The 16,664-nt window shown below is 47.6% G+C and overlaps 1 protein-coding gene and 1 long non-coding RNA gene across 3 annotated transcripts in view; one reads left to right on the forward strand and one right to left on the reverse strand.

Moving 5' to 3' along the window:
* The window catches only part of ADAM12 (ADAM metallopeptidase domain 12), a 383,219-nt gene that overhangs the window by 146,225 nt on the left and 220,330 nt on the right, over positions 1 to 16,664 (forward strand). The gene's annotated exons all lie outside the window — the stretch shown is intronic.
* LOC309642157 lies at positions 1,189 to 15,545 on the reverse strand. Of its 2 annotated transcripts, none has more exons than XR_014253008.1 (4): positions 13,902 to 15,545; positions 7,198 to 13,818; positions 5,537 to 6,779; positions 1,189 to 3,124 (listed from the first exon to the last, which is right to left on the reverse strand). It is a non-coding gene; the product is annotated as an uncharacterized lncRNA (long non-coding RNA). The 2 variants fall into 2 exon arrangements; XR_014253009.1 differs by having other exon boundaries at positions 7,048 to 13,818.

Consider the following 16,664-nt stretch of genomic DNA (forward strand, 5'->3'; position numbering starts at 1 on the left):
TAAAAATCCTCATTACTGGACATTTGATGAAATTGCCTACCCCACACACATACACACACACACACACACACACACACACACAGGATCCCTCCCAATAAATGTGAACAAAATGTCAGCCTGCATTGTCCCCAGTGGTCTGTCTTAGGCAGAGCTGTTTACCCTCAGGTCATATCTCCTAAATGCTGGTTCCTTTAAGTAAAGGCGGGCCCTGGTGAGGGTTAGCTTGTGAGGAGTGTTTTTAGGTTTAATGGGTCCCTGGGTCCGTGTTTATACACTCTGCAGTTATCCCGGGACAAGAAACCTCATCCAGGAACTTTGAAGAGCCCGTGGTCAGTGTGTTCATCTTCTGTCACCCCAGGTGGATGGGAGCCCCTGCCCTGGTGGAAGGTGGGATCTGGCCACACACCAGATTTTTGCTCATTCATTCTCCCCTTTCTAGTTCTTCCTGCCCACATTTATTGGTGGTCTATAGGCCATAAGCCCCTGTGCTAAGCAGAGTCCTACCTTTGAGGAAGTTATAGTTGAATGGGGGACCATGACATGTGCCCCTATAGTGACCAGTCAAAGCAGTGGGTCCACATGTCCCGGACGCAAAACAAAATGCTCAGTGAATTCAAGTGGAAGAAAGTGAATTCAGCCATGTAAGCATTTAGCGCTCCTGAAGTTTAATTACGTTGTAGGCAAGGGCTCCTTGTGGCATTGGCTTTCCAAAGCCCTTCTACAAGTGTGTAAGTCCTCCGTTTCCCCCCAGCCCGCAAACTTAAATACACCCCTCTAGAGGTGGTGGGGAGTAGGGTTTGATTTGACTCCATTAACTGTCAGGAGTGGCTAGATATTAGGAGGGGAAATTTTTTTTTTTTTTAAATATTTTACTCTTTTTTTTTTTTGTAATTCTTTATTTTATTTATTTTTATTTTTGGCTGTGTTGGGTCTTCGTTTCTGTGCGAGGGCTTTTTCTCCAGTTGCAGCAAGCGGGGGCCACTCTTCATCGCGGTGCGCGGGCCTCTCATTATCACAGCCTCTCTTGTTGCGGAGCACAGGCTCCAGACGCGCAGGCTCAGTAGTTGTGGCTCACGGGCCTAGTTGCTCTGCGTCATGTGGGATCTTCCCAGACCAGGGCTCGAACCCGTGTCCCCTGCCTTGGCAGGCAGATTCTCAACCACTGCGCCACCAGGGAAGCCCTAGGAGGGGAAATTGATTACAGAGGAAGAAAATCTCTTCCAGAGCCAATTAGAAAGAAAGAACGGGAACGTTTTCACCTGTAGGAGGCAAGACTTAGGAGAAACACAAGCTGTGTGGTCTCAGGCAGAGTACTTAACTGCTCTGTGCCTCTGTTTCCTCAAACTGTCAACTAGGGGTAGTAATTGGACCCAATGGGTGGTTCCAGGAATGAAATAAGTAAATAGCTGAGAAGCACTTAGAACAGTGCCTCGCTTGTGATACACCCTCGATAATGGTCAAAAATACTGAAATGTCTTTACATGTTGACGAGCCTGTCAGAGGGCAGAGATGTCTTCTGATTGGCCACCGAGGGTTGCAATCGACCAGCGAGTGGAAAATACAAAGTATAAGCAGAGAAATCGAGGGGTGCACGTGTGATTACAGCTCTACAAACAAAAGTGAGCTGCCTCGGGGGAGGGCCCAGTAATGGCGTAGTAGCATTTGTGTGTCCTGGTTCAGAGTCAGAGGCAGAAGGAAAGACAGAAATGATCATTTATGATGTGCTGGCCTCTGTGCTAAGTGCTGTCGCGTGGGGAATTTTGCTGGTTTTGTTCATTTCTGAGTCCCAGTGCCTAGATGAAAAGCTGGCACATAGATTAGGCCTTATTCTAAAAAGAATATGTGAAAAACACTAATTCAAAAAGATATATGCACCCCAATGTTCACAGCAGCATTATTTACAATAGCCAAGGTATGGAAGCAACCTAGGTGTCCATCAACAGGTGAATGGATAAAGAAGATGTGGTACATACATACAATGGAATATTACTCAGCCATAAAAAAAGAATGAAATTTTGCCATTTGCAGCCACATAGATGGACTTGGAAGGTATCATGCAAAGTGAAATAAGTCAGACAGAGAAAGATAAATACTGTATATCCCTTATGTTCGGAATCTAAAAAATACAACAAACTAGTGAATATAACAAAAATGAAGCAGACTCACAAATATAGAGAACTAGTGGTTACCAGTGGGAGAGGCAAACTGGGGGTGGGAGAGCGGGAGGTACAAACTGTTGGGTGTAAGACAGGCTCAAGGATGTATTCTACAACATGGGAAACAGAGCCAATATTTTGTAATAACTGTAAATGGAGAGTAACCTTTAAACACTGTATAAGAATAAAAATAAAAATAACATGTGTAGGAGCCATGACTCAGAGTGAAATACAAAGTAATTTCAGTGGTGAGGTGGGTAGGGCATGGGACTTGAACCCACGTCTAGATGCTTTCTCCTGCAATCCTCCGCCAGGGCCCGCTGCCTTCGTGGCCCTCAGAGACCCTTCTGATTCTCAAGTCTTTGGTTTGAAGAAATTACAAAGCTCAAAAAGCCTGTCCCTGAGTCGTTGGGTCACAGTGAAGGCTCAGGAAACAGGCTTTGTTTTTATTCCTCGGAGTTTTAGTGAATGGCTAGACAGAAGGGGAGGTGAAGTTATGGCCTCTGTGAGCTGACCATATGATCTGTTTGTTGCCACCATGCTGATTTGAGAAGTATTTTTAGTGTCGCACACTCATTATTCATGCTTGATGTTTTTACTAGTACCAAAAACTAGATAAGAGCAAAGAATTCTTGGTTGGTGACTTATACTCAAGGTTGGTGCCCAGCCTTGTCGTAAATGATTCACTCTCTTCTTTGGCTCTGGAATGCCATCAGTTCCTGATGACTGGGGCCAGAGAGCACATGAGTTTCTCAGGACCAATTCGGACGTTGGGATTGCCTGTGCGTCACTGATGGCAAGCTCTCTCCTAATATCTGACGGTAATAGTTGAGTGGATTAGGGCTTCCAAGTTCCTACTACTACTGTGATACGTGAGCGAAATTTGCTTAGCATCTCAGTTGCTGTGAAATTTTTCTCACTGCTGGTTTTGTTGACACTGTACTTGAGTGGAATCCAGGCTATTTTGTCTAGGAAAAAGGGTGAGAAGAGTATTGTAATCCCGAGTATTGTATACAGTGATCTTTTAAAACCATCTCCAAAGGTGGTAATGCATAAATAAAGCAGGCACTTGATTCCCTTTAAACTTCCTGGCATTCTGACTCAAGATACAGTGAAGTTGATTTGAGATCAATGGTTTGAGGTTTGACCCAGAAAGGGTTTTCTGAGGAACCACTTTCAGATCTTTTAAAGGATAATTGGCATTATTTTCCAAAGAGAAATGATTTTATACAATTTTTAAACTATTTTCATTTAAATATCAAGTGGCATTTCTTCTTTGCTTTAGAAAAATAAGAGCTTAAATATGTACCTGCGTGGATGGCTTGGCTATTAGTAGAGTTTACCTTGGGTCGTCTGTAGGCATTTCCTTGAGGATAGAACAATTAAATCTGAGATGTTTTATAACAGGTTCAAAATAAAATGGAGAGTTAAGCAACTCCTCTTACCTTTGCATGAATAGATCACCATCCCTGTAGATGTCTTTTCATCCTTTTCTCAATTTCTGAGAAAGAGGGCTATCATTTTGTCCCTGGGGCCATTTTTTTGCCTGTATATTAGTTCCTATTTATCCCTTTCTCTTCCAGAGCTCCAGGATTCTGTGTCCTTATTTATTTTCTTTGTTTTTACCATCTTTCCTAGGTCCTTCTCCATTTATTCCTTCCATTTGACTTCTACATATGCTCTGATACCTCCACTGTTAAAGAAAAATCCATATCCATCCATCCATCCCCAAACTTTTCTTATCTTATAGCCAAACTCTGCATGCCTGTAGGCTCTGCTGCCCTCCCTCTTCTCCATCCGTTTTCCTCTCATACCTCCCCCCCCCCTTCAGAGGTCCCAAAGGGTGGACCATTTTCTTGTCAAATCCAATACTTTTTTCTCAATCCACTCTCTCCTTCTGTCCCTGTTGTCACCCTCTCCTTGAGGGTACCCTGTACTGTCTTCCACAGTGATCTTTTCCCCAGTGTCCCCAGCCTGTCCCACTACTAATTCTCTTTACTTGCTTCTCTTTCTCCTTGGGCCTCTACATGTGGATGGATGCCAAGGCACTCAGTTCTCAGCCCTGGGGTCTTAATTCGTAGGCTTTCTCTGGGACCTGTCTCCCAATGCCAGCGATTCCAAAATAAATACCCAGTCCTGACCTACCATTCACTGCCCAGTCATTCAGGGATGTCCCATTAGCCTCCCAAAGCCAGGCCCTCCAAACATGATTTCCTAGTCTCCCCCAGCTCCGCTTAATGGGCTTTCATTCCCACCTGCAATCCCTTCTTCTCAGGCTGGCAGGAACTTTTTTTTCACTTTCTAGATCTGGTCTCAGTGCTCACATTTCTTCCTTCAGAGTCTCTCTTGAGTGTGTCCTTCCTCTTCCTTGCCCTGTTCCAGATTTGCCTCCTGCACACCTGGGTTTTCAACAGTCTGCTAGACAACCTTCCAGAAATTTCCTACTACTGATTTATCTTATAAGGAAGCCAGACTAGAATCTGAGGCTTGCCATGGCCCTCCCTCTGTCTTCTCCCTGCCAGCTGAGTGTTCATTCTCAAGCACAGCGCGTCACTGTGATGCACTCACCTCTCATGGTCCCCCTGTTCTGGGAAGGGGAATCCTGGTTCCGTAGGAGAGCTCGTAAGTCCCTAAGTGTCATGACTCCAGGCTCCCTGTTCATCTGTGTTGCTGCTCGCCATCCTCTTCCACCTCAGGGCCACCCCCGTTCAGATCACATACACTCGGTTTCATTTAAATGGAATTACCCTTCATTTTCAAACATGCCTGGACATTGGCACCTCCATGTCTCTGCTCATACAGCTCTCTCGTCTAGAATGCAGTCATCACCTTTGCCTGGTGAATTAGCATCCACTTATTCTTTTTTAATGTACAACTCCGATGTAACCTTCAAAAGTGTTTCCTGTTTAATCTGCAGTCCCCCTACCCCTGTCCCAACTCAGATAGGATGTTTCCTCTTCTTTTGATCCGTACATCTTTATCATAGCACATGTATTTTATTACGTCTATTAATAGGCCGGCTCATACTCACAGAGTATGAACTACATGGGATCTGACATACAATGTCTTCCCTTTGAATCCCCAGCCCCAGACCTGTAAATTAATAGATGCCAATAAACACCAATTGAATGAAATGTTCAGTGACCCCTTCCTGCTGAAGGAACAGCATTGGGTCCCTATGAACTGGTTTATCCAGTCCCAACTTTCCACTGTATTTACCATGATTCCGCAGTACACAGTCAGCCCAAGTTTTCCAGAAAACCCTGGGCCCATTCCCACACGTGTGGGTTCCTCGTGGCCCCTCTTTTCTCTGCCTCTATAGGAGTTGTGCTTCTTCACCATCTGTACCCTCCCCCCTCTTCCATGCTGTCTGCACTTACCATTCAAATACAGCTGGTACACAGCCTGGTGAAGACCCCGGTGTGCTCTCCAGCTGTCTTTCCCTATTTGTCTTATCTCCCAGGACTTTGTGTAAGCTGAAGGAAGACAAAGACCATGCCGGGCAGTTGTGAATTCTACCAATGTTGGCTTCACGGTATGCGCATAGCTGTATATCACATTCTTGATGAGTCGTTTAGATATCTCTTACGGCATTTCTAAGAACTTAAGACCATCAGAGCCACAGTTTTAAGGCTGAACCCTTGGGCTCTAATCACAAAGTTGCCCAAACATGAGTAGGAGTCTGGAAATGACTAGAATTTGAGCAACAGAAACCCTCTGCCCCCAGCCTGATCCAGTTGGTACTGTGCCTTTCACCAGATTTTAATAAAGCTACAAATCTCTTCTCAACTAGTTTACTCTAGAATTTAAAAGAGCTTATTTGTAGAGGACAGTCACTGAGGCTGAGTCTTAAATTACCCGGTATCCCTGTCTGTACCATCTCAGGGCAGTCAGAAGCCCTCCCAGCTCTGCAAAATAGCCCATGGTCTAATTCTAGGGCAAAAGATGTTATAACCTGCTTCCATTCGGCTATTTCTCCCAAATGCCTAGAGATTTGCACACAAGTGTCTAAAAAGCAGAGTATGTTTTCTCGTTAGTATTCTATTCATAAAGCAGGTATCTGTAGCAAAGTTCCACTTTTATGCCCCCTAAAAGAAGTCAATAAAAATATATTTACCCTGAAAGTGAAAAATGCATCCCATAAATGTTTTCATTTGGCCTAAATGACCTCCCCCCCGCACACACACAGAAAGTTGCTCTCCACTGGTCCATGCTGAGGATAACATTAGTCTCTGCTTCACAGGGAGCCAAGAGAATTAAATAAGTTGATGTATGAAGAGAGCTTGGCACAGTGCCTGGGACAGAGTAAGAAATCAGTAAATGTTCACTCTGGTTATAATTGCACACCCAAGATTGCAATCCATAATTACTATCAATTTTACTTCTATGCTGCTTAAACGATTACGAGTTGGGCACGAGACTTCTGATGAGGATTTGATAGGCGGTGGCATCAGCTCCTCGGGATGGGACCCTCACGCCGGGGTCTCCCATACACATGGCAGCCTTGGTGCTGCTCACTGAAAAGCTGCTGGTCCAGCGACGCGGTCCTCCTGGCCCCCTCCCCGCGACGTGTTGCAGTCACCACACACAGATGCTCTGCGCTTGCAGACGGGATGAATGGGTCTAAGGGGAAAAGCAAAAGGATGAAGTCACTCCAGTCCCACGCGGGTGGACGGGGGACCACCGCCTGGGCTTGCTTGTCCTTGCCCCGGTGTCACAGCCTTGCTTGTCCTTGCCCCGGTGTCCCTGCCTCAGCTGGGTCACGTCCCTTTCGGGGGACAGCTTTAATGTGGAGAAAGGAATGTGCCCTTCCCTGAGATCCTAAAAGTCCACAGCACTCTGTGATGTCAAAACAAGGCATCAGAAGGAGCCAACAAGCGCTGTTTCTCACCATGACTAAGCCCGGAGCTGGGAGTCTGACTGCGTCTCCTCCTTTCTGCCCAGATGTAGGCATCTTGGGGCCCTGAGGAGCCTGGGACACCAGCCATCGCTTTGTTTGTTGTTTATATGGAAAATCGAGAGAGAGAACCTCTGTACCTACTTCAACTCCAGTAAAGCTGAATGGGTCTTCGTTAAAGGGGTTTGCTCAGCGTGTTGTCCGAGGGTTTGTGGGGGACCCACTGTGGACCGATGAGGGGGAAGCTCGTGATTTACAGACCGCTGTGCTCATACAATCTCACGGAGGGGGGACCCCCTCCCCCCCTCCCCCATGCTATGCCAGAACTGCTTACGTTGTACTTAATGTTGCATCATTTTGCCTTGATTTGGAAAGTCTTTCGGGAATTTCAGTGGAAAATAAGCAAGCCTGTTCAGTGTTGACTGCCGAACCAGAAATACAACTCAATCCCCTGCTTGTAGAAAAAGCCTTAGAAGTAAAAGTTGTATTTTACAGAATAGGTGCATGGGGGTTCCTTCAAATGTCCAGGGTATTTTAAAGTACTTTTTTACAACTTGACAGAGTCTGGGGAAAAGAGAGGCTTAAAACTAAAGTGTTTGGAGCTGCTGCCAATTGAAAATGAATCACAAATGAAGATAAATCACCCCTGAGCATATAATGTGGAACAATGGGAAAATATTATCAGAATTGTAAAAATCTGATTTGCATGCAACTTTTCAGAAACAGAGCTTTACAAGCATGAATTGAAGCAGGCAGACATACGCACGTAATGGGAGGGGGATGGGGGGGAATCAGTCTAAGATTCCAAACATGTATGTCAGGAGATGATTATTGGATTTGAAAAAATATGCTGTGTTTTACAAAGTATTCCCCCCACCAGCTCTTTCTGTGCCATGAGGGATTCCAAAGGGCGTTTATAAAATGCACTAACTAACAAGACACCGTAGAGCGTACCAACAAGACGATTAATCGCACGACTTACTACGTATCTGTTGCTCTTTTTTATTCTGCGCATGTGTTGTCACTAACCCGTATAGTAATCTCGCAAGCGTTCTTTCTCCATTTTACAGATGAGGACACGATTCAGAAAGGCTTACACAGCTTGCCCCGGGCCACACAGACAGTGAGTACCAGTCAGGGTTCAGACTCAGTTTACCCTGGCCTTAAACATATCCACTTTTCCAGGGGCTTGCCGGGGCCTCCCAGGCAAGTGAGGGACAGGACTGAGCCACTTCCTGTCGTGGCCTCTACGTGTCTTCCAAAGAGTAGACTGAACCTTGACCCAATGCACGCAAGCTTGTCAGGTGGAAGAGATGTGGCCCCAGATAGAGACGCTGCAGTTTTGAACAGAGTCATGTTTCTAAGAGATGGGAGGACACCATTTCCTGAATGACATTTTTTTAGAAGACAGTTTTACTTCCTAGTTATGATTTTTCTGATCAATGTATAATTCACATCACATAAAATTCACCCTTGTAACGTGTACAGTGTCAGCAGTTTTTACTATTTTCACAAAGCTGTACACTCATCACCACGATTTCATGCCAGTACATTTCCATCATCCCCCCAAAGAAACCGCATACCTATTAAAGTCACTTCCTGTTTCCCATCGTCCATCTCCCCCACCCCCTGGCAAGCACTCATCTTTCTGTCTCTGTGGATTTGCCTATTCTGGACATTTCCTCTAAATGGAATCATACACTATGTGGCCTTTCGTGTCTGGCTTTTTTCACTCCGCCTGTTTTCAAGGTTCAACCGTGCTGCAGCGTGGGTCAGAATTCCATTCCTTTTTTAAGACTGAGTAATATTCCATTGCATGGGTACAGCACATTTTGCTTATCCATTCATCAGTGACTGAAGGACATTCTGAGGCCACTCTAAATTTTGTTCCAAAGAGTTCGGCGTAAGCCCCGGCAAACCAACAAAGTAAGGTCGTTTGCTCTGAAATAGAGGCATAGCAGTGACCTAGCGGCAGCTGCAGCAAGTAAAGCAGAGGCTGCTCATTGCTGGTGAAATAACATTGAAGATCCTGACCTTCCAGGACCTTCCAGGCTGGTATCCTGCTGCCAGCTGCTCGCTTACTGGGGTCCAGCCGCTCTTCTCTCAGTTCTCAAATATGTGTCCTTTCCATCTCAGGGTCTGTTCTCTGCCTGGAAAGTTCTGCCTCCAGCTACTGCCTGCCTGGCTGCCTTCTCCTGGGCCTTCGGGCCTCAGCCTAAATGTCGAAAGAAGACAGTTGACCGCTGTGTCTGAAACAGGCCAGCCCACCCCTTATTTTTTCCTCCTGCTCCCTTTTCTTTTCCTTTACAGCAGATTTCATAATTTATAGTTGTGTGTCTCTTTATTTTATGTCCACCTCCTCCATTACCTGTAATCGCCATTGACAGCACGATTTTTGTCGTTGTTACTTCACCTCCAGGGCCTGGCTGGATCGATATGTGGACTCAGTCAGTATCCACGTGGGTACCTGCATCCAGGACAGTGGTCCCCAGAGTAGCAGCAGCGGCAGCACCTGGGAACTAGTGGAAATGCCAGTTCTCAGGACCCACCCATGACCTCCTGAGTCAGAAACTCTAGGGCTGGGGGTCAGCAATCTGAGATTTAACAAGCCCTCCAGGTGATTCTGATGCTTACTCAAATTTGAAAAGCACTGGTGTAGGAAATAGCCCCAAATTCACTCTAATTACTGCCCATGGTGTTACAACCTCCCTCTCCAAGTCCAGCCTTTTGGGCCCAGTACGTGGCCCAGAGAAGTAGGAGAGATTCCTAAGACACACAGTGAAGGTGGAAACAAATATGGCGCCCGGGCCTCCTGCAAAGTATGGTGCTTCCTTCCGTGCCCGTATGGAGCCCGCAGGTCCTAGGAAATAAGTGCATCTTTAGACTTTTGCCATTGGCCGCCCCCGAGGCTGGAGAGTTCTGGCCCTTTCCCTGGGACAGCATCTTCAGGACATTTGTTGGGTGCTGGCTGTTCCCTGGAAAGGCTCAGAGCGGGTGTGGAGAGGCAGGGCCATGGGGATGCTAATTGTGGTCCCTTAATTGTGCACACCTGCTGTTGAAAAGTAACGTGACCCCATGTCAAGTATAGTGAGAAAACCAAAGCTCATTTAGCGCCAGGATGTCAAATCCTTCCGAAAGTTCCCTCCAGGTGGTGGCCGATGTCTGGCCTTGGGGCCTGCGTCAGCCCAGCCCCAGGAGAGGGAGCTGCGCCCCCGTGGGGTTGCTCTGATGTCTCAAGCAAGGACATAAGCCCCTCCAGCCAGCCATGGGGAGTGGGTTGTCTCCATGTCACAACACTCGACAGACCCCTAGGGGCCTCTGACACTCACCCCAGAGATTTCCTGACATCAGTAACTCTGTTTAAATCACAAACATCTCGTCGTGCCCACGAAAGCTCAGATCACAGAGCTCAGTTTCTCTCTCCTCTTAGGGGCCGACGTCCACCATCCATCACCTGCACCCACAGTGTTCACCGCTGTGCCGTCAAATGAGTGTTTACAAAGGGTGTGTGTGACTTGTGTAACTCTTCTTCAGCTAGTGCAGAGTCCTTAGAAGTGGACACCCCAGGCTTTGTCTGAGTGCGAGGTGCTGAGCCAGGACTCTGCCTTTGGGCTGGTCCCTGCAGAGCAGATGGGACGCCCCCTGCTGGGCGGCGTGTGTGCCAGCGGGCAGGGTGGACACGTGCCAGAACAGGCCCGGCACGGGGGTCTGAGCCCGCTCGGGGCAGAAGGCGGGGCGGGTGCTCTGGAGACGTGCTGCCTGAATTGGGCTTAGAAGGGTGGAGGAGGAGCACAGGGTGGGAGGCACCAGACAGCAGGGACACCCAGCATCTGAGTGTAAAATCCTCGGTAAAATCCCGGTGCCCCTCCCACACAGCCCCCACCTGCCCACCTCGGGGGGAGCTGCTGGCCTTTCTTTAGACAGGGACCAGATCCTTATTGCCATTAGAAAATCCGTGGGAGGGATGGACTGGGAGTTTGGGGTTAGTAGATGCAAACTATTACATTTAGAATGCATAAACAACAAGGTCCTACTGTAGAGCACAGGGAACTACATGCAATCTCCTGGGGTAAACCGTAATGGAAAAGAATATGCAAACGAATGTATATATGTGTACAGCAGCAAATTAACACAACATTGTAAATCAACTATACTTCAATTAAAAAAAAGATTTAAAAAAAAGAAAATCACGAATACGTGATCAGACAGTTCCAAATGAAGTGAATGGTCCTCTTCAACCTCACAAGGTTTCAGGAGCCCGGCACGGAGACGAAAAAGTTGCAGCCACACGCCACATCCCTCCTTAGATCCACGGGGAAGAATTCTATTGTATTTCGTCCTTTTCAGATGACCTTTGTTTCCTCATAGAGAAAATACAGAGCGAAATAGATACTGTATGCTTTAAACTAACTTCTGAAAAGCACGTGTCACACCCCACAGCCATTATCTTAGAAACATGGTGTCTGTTCCCGGTGAACAGAAGCTCTGAGTTACCCATTGGGCTGGACAGCCCCATTGGTCCAGAAGACGGATGGTTGGAAATCCAAAGACAGATTTTGCAAATGCAGTGAGAGGTGGCCTGCCGATCCTGTTGATGAACTTTTCAACAGAGCTTCATTGTTACATTATGTCTTACAGGAAAGGCTGTATCTACCCATGCCCTCTCTATAGGACGTAATAGCACAGATTCACGGAAAGTGATATTTTTCCTATGCAACTTCTATCTCTGTAGTTTTCCTGTCCTACCTCTAGCTAAAAAAACATTGTTAAATTATGTGTGCAAGTAATGCTGTTTGAATTAGTTCGGCATCAAGTTAGTCTTTCAACTGACATTGTTGCTGGGATTGTTTCTCCTCTACTCCCCACAAAAAAAAATTTTAAAAAAATGTAGACACAGTTATTACACCTTAATTTTGGTTTATTTCAGCTCCCAAGGTGCCCACTTAGTCAATGTGATCAAACTCATAAAACCTGAGGCCTAAATATTTTAGTCCTGGAAACCTTCTATTTTATCTCTTTGTCTATGAATAATTCATTTGTCTGCATGGCCTCTGAAGCAAATCCTCTTTATAAAAGAAAAGGGGGAAAAATGTAGAAGGGCAGAATGAGTGCCAGTGAAATTTCACATTTGCCCTCAGAAACCAAGTTAAGATTTTTGAGGGAGAAAAGGAGTTTCTATTTTTTGTGACTCTTTACCAAGCAGATAACTACAGGTTTTTGAAATGAGCTATTGACTGGAAGAAGTAGTGACATCGATATTTAAGCATAATGCCACACAGATTCCTATTCTAGAGAGTAAATTCCACGTTCTTGTGTTAATTTCTGGAATGTTCTATATATTTTGGGGCTTATATCTTAAACTTTCAGATTATAACTTAAAATACCGTGGTAGCAAGAATTTTGAAGGATCTCCTTTTACATACCACGTGGACTCCTGAAAAAGAACGAAAATTGAATTCATACAAATAAAACCATCTGAATGCCTTTTTAACAGGTATGCTTTGGAGGAGCATCTTTTGTGTAGCTAACTTTGTCCTTGCAGACCAGCAAACCAGCCAAAAATTCCTGTAGCGTTCTAATAGCCAAGGCAAAGAATAAAACAGTGGGCTATGCATTTCTCATAGTCCAGAAAAGGAAGTCAGGCACTTTGAAGAAGATCTCCACATTAAATACACCAAGAGGGTATTTGTTTAAAGAGTGCTGGGAAGTGTGTTAGTAAATGCAGTGGCTAATGGGAGGCCGGGGCGAAGGGCTGTGGGAGAGGTTTGCTGGGCGCCGGGAAGTTTTATCACCGACACTGCCTGGAATTGCCACGCACGGCCATAATAAGAAGCAGAGTGGTTCTGGTCAGTTTGAATTGTCTTAGATTCTCTGCAGACAACGCCCGCTCTTGCCTGTCCCAGGGCGGATGCTCCCATGGCCACCACCCCCGGAAGGGCCCCTTCCCTGGGCCTGGGCGATGCCCCACCCTGGGGTTCTCTCCCTCCTCTGTGATCTGATGTCTCCCTAGACCCTCCCAAGGCTCCTCGAGGCTGGTGCTCTGCAGGGTATTCCTCGGCTGCAGTCTCCTCCCTTTCTACACTTGTCCACATGACACACAGACCTGTGTCTCCGGCTCCCATTTCTCTGGAGTTCCAGAACAGTCCAGAAATCTCTGGAAACCAGATTGTCCATGCTCAGCTGTCCCACAGGCACTCAGACTCTGTAAATCCAAAACTGAGCTCGCGGTTTTGCTCTCCTTACCCCACCTTTATCCCTGGGGCCCCCATCTCGGGCTCCGGCATCTCCATCAACCCGTGGTCCAAGCCGGATGCCCACGAGTCAGCCGAATCGGCCCGTGCCTTTCCTCCGTGCACCGGGTCCTGCTGGTGCCGTCTTCGGCATATCTCTTGATTCCCTCTCTTGTCTCCACTGCCACTCACCCGGTCTAGCCCCATCATCTCTCCCTGGGAGCTCGGCCACAGTCTGCAGGCATTCTCTGCTTCTGAATCGCAGATGTGTTCTTCATCCTCCCACAGTGATGCCTCCTCCCTCTCAGGGTGAAACCTAAACCCCAGCACTGCCATCAGCCTGCCTGAGCCCCTCGCACGCCAGCCCCGGCTCTCACTTCCCTGCCTGCCTGACCCCGAACTGGGGATGTCCCCTGAGCTGCCCTTGCACACACCACACTCTCCGCTGCCCCCTTGGTTTGGCCACATCCTGCCAACATGCAGGTCAGCCATCGCCTCCTCCCGTTTGTTCCCCTCATCTGCATCCCTCTCTCACCTGCGTCCCTGCCTCCTTGCATCCCTGCCTCCTTGCATCCCTCTCTCACCTGCGTCCCTGCCTCAACTGCATCCCTGTCTCACCTGCATCCCTGCCTCACTGCATCCCTGCCTCACCTGCATCCCTGCCTCCTCCTTATCCATTATTTTTCATGTAAACCAGTTGTTTTTAAACATTTCTTAAAACAATAGAGCCCTTTCCTTCAAATGAAACCCAGGGCAGAAAGTGCGAGGGGAGCAGTAATGGACGATGAGGCTGGAGAAGGAGGTGGATGAATGTTACAACGTTTATCGAGCGTGATCTGAGCTGAACATTGCTCTACGCGTCCACAGGCCTTGGCCCTTCGATGCCCCATAGCCCAGTGGGGCCATTCAATCCCGTCTCGCAGATGAGGACACACTCATGCGGGAAGTTTACATAACTTCTTGAGGAAGGTCAAGAAGCCAGTGTGTGCAGGGCCTGGGCTCAGAGCCACGTGGGCCGACCCCGAGCCCCTGGACTCGCCCCTGCCCCGGGCTGGGTCACCACGCCCTTATCAGATGCTTCTCGCATCTTGAGCTTGTCCTGTTTCCCTCCAGGTGTCTTTTCTCTTGCCTTTGAATGACCGCGTTTGTGCTGTTCTTGTGTCCCTCCCTGGAGGTGATGACTTCCTCAGGCTCGCCCTGGCCTGGGACCCACCGACCAGTGGTGGCCGGGCCTGGACTCAGTGGCCCTGTGGAGGGACACCGTCCCCGATCCTTCCCGTCCCAGCTCCAGCTCCCTGTCGACTCCTGCCCTCTCCTCCAAGTCCATCCAGCCTTAGTCACAGGCTGCCTGGCCTCGATTTCCCACCCACGTGCTTCTGCACCTGTGATTTGAGGGACTTCCTTTAGGCACTGAAGCCCTCACCCGGTGACCTGTGGACAGACTATCCCTGGTCACTTCCTGCGGTGAGCATTGGCATCATCAACCCTCCCTCTTTGCGGAATTATTCCTGTTTTGCAGAGCTGGCTGACCTACCACCACACTTGGATCTCCTCCCCCTTCCTTTCAGAGATGGAGGAAAATACAGATCGATGCTTTAAAGACTCAGCATCCTAGCGGGCCAGCAGAAGCATGGATAACCAAGTGTGTTTCTGTGTCCGCCAGGCCAGGCGTGTCTTGAATTTTGATACTACCTGCACCGTATTTTCCTTCATAGCCTTCACAGCACTCAGCCCATTATTTGGCAAAGACCAGCTACTCAAAAGATAATAAAAGAGTCATACTGTTGAACTATAAATGATATAATTCGATCTGGTTTCTAAGCCTCTGTTTGTATGTTGGATCGTGTGGTTTACATGCTGTGACATAACAGAAAATGTTGATATTGATCTCTGCCTCCCCAGTTCCTGACACGGGGCTCCTAAAACCTTTGTAATTTCTGAAGTGATAAGGTTCTAGGAACATCTCTTGTTCTACTATTTGGCCTTTGGCTCCAGTTCCTGAAGCAGAGTTCCTAAATCCCTTGGGATTTCCTGGGTGATAGCAGTGTCTTTTGTTTTAAGTGAGGCAACTCTGGGTGGGCTCCTGGATGGGGGCTGGTCACCGGAAGGACCAGGCCGTGATTAGAAGCTTGGAATTTTCAGCCCCACCTTCGTTCCCTGGAGAGGGAAGAGGGGCTAGAAATGGAGTTAATGACTGATCGTACTACGTGATGAAACCTCCATAAAAATCCCAATAGTAGGGCTTCCCTGGTGGTGCAGTGGTTGGGAAGTCTGCCTGCCAATGCAGGGGACACGGGTTTGATCCCTGGCCCGAGAGGATCCCGCATGCTGTGGAGCAACTAAGCCCGTGAGCCACAACTACTGAGCCCGCATGCCACAACTACTGAAGCCCGCGCGCCTAGAGCCCGTGCTCTGCAACAAGAGAAGCCACGACAATGAGAAGCCCGCTCACCACAACAAAGAGTAGTCCCCGCTCGCTGCAACTAGAGAAAGCCCGCGCACAGCAACAAAGACCCAACACAGCCCAAAATAAAAACAAATAAATTAATTAATTAAAAAAAAAATCCCAATAGTAGGCGGTCCAAAGAGCTGCCAGGTTGGTGAACCCATCCACATCCTGGCGGGGGAGGTGCACATCTCAACTCCCCAGGGACAGGAACCCCTGCACTCAGAGCCCCTACGCACCTCACCTTACATGTCTCTTCATCTGGCTGTTCGTCTGTATCCTTTATCATATCCTTTATTATAAAATAAACTGGTAGATGTAAGTAAGTGTTTCCCTGAGTTCTGTGAGCTGTACCAGCAAATATATCCAAGGGTGGGGGGTTGTGGGAACCTCCGATTTGTAGCTGAGTTGGACAGAGGTTATAGGTAACGTGGGGACCTTCGACCTGTGATTGGCATCTTGGTGGGGGGCAGCCTTGGGAGACAGAGCCCTTCACTTGAGGGGTCTGAGCTAACTCTGGTTACTGTCAGAGCTGAATTGAACTGTAGGTCACCCAGCTGGTGTCACAGAGAATCGCTTGGTGGGGGGAAAACCCTGCACACCTGGTGTCAGAAGTGCTGAGTGTCCAGTCGTGTGAGAGTCAAGAGAAGCAGGAGTGTGTTCTTCCTTTGTACGTGCAGGTGTTTGTACAGATCGTCCCCGCTGCAGAGTGACATCTGCCTTTGTGTATTTGGAGCTGGCAGCAGCAATTTAACTAGCTTTCAAACAAATCAAAATCGCACAACCACTTAACGTCTGATTAAAGAACAGTTTTGAGTTTCTGTTGACGTGCATCTTATCGTAACGGCTATTATTTTTTCTTGCTACAAATGCAACTCCTGATAATAACATAAAACCTAGAAAACATGGAAAAGAAAAAAGAAAAAAAAGAGCAA

The sequence above is a fragment of the Balaenoptera physalus genome (genome assembly GCF_965194825.1).
Source record: "Balaenoptera physalus genome assembly, chromosome: 14".
In the NCBI taxonomy this organism is placed as follows: domain Eukaryota; kingdom Metazoa; phylum Chordata; class Mammalia; order Artiodactyla; family Balaenopteridae; genus Balaenoptera; species Balaenoptera physalus.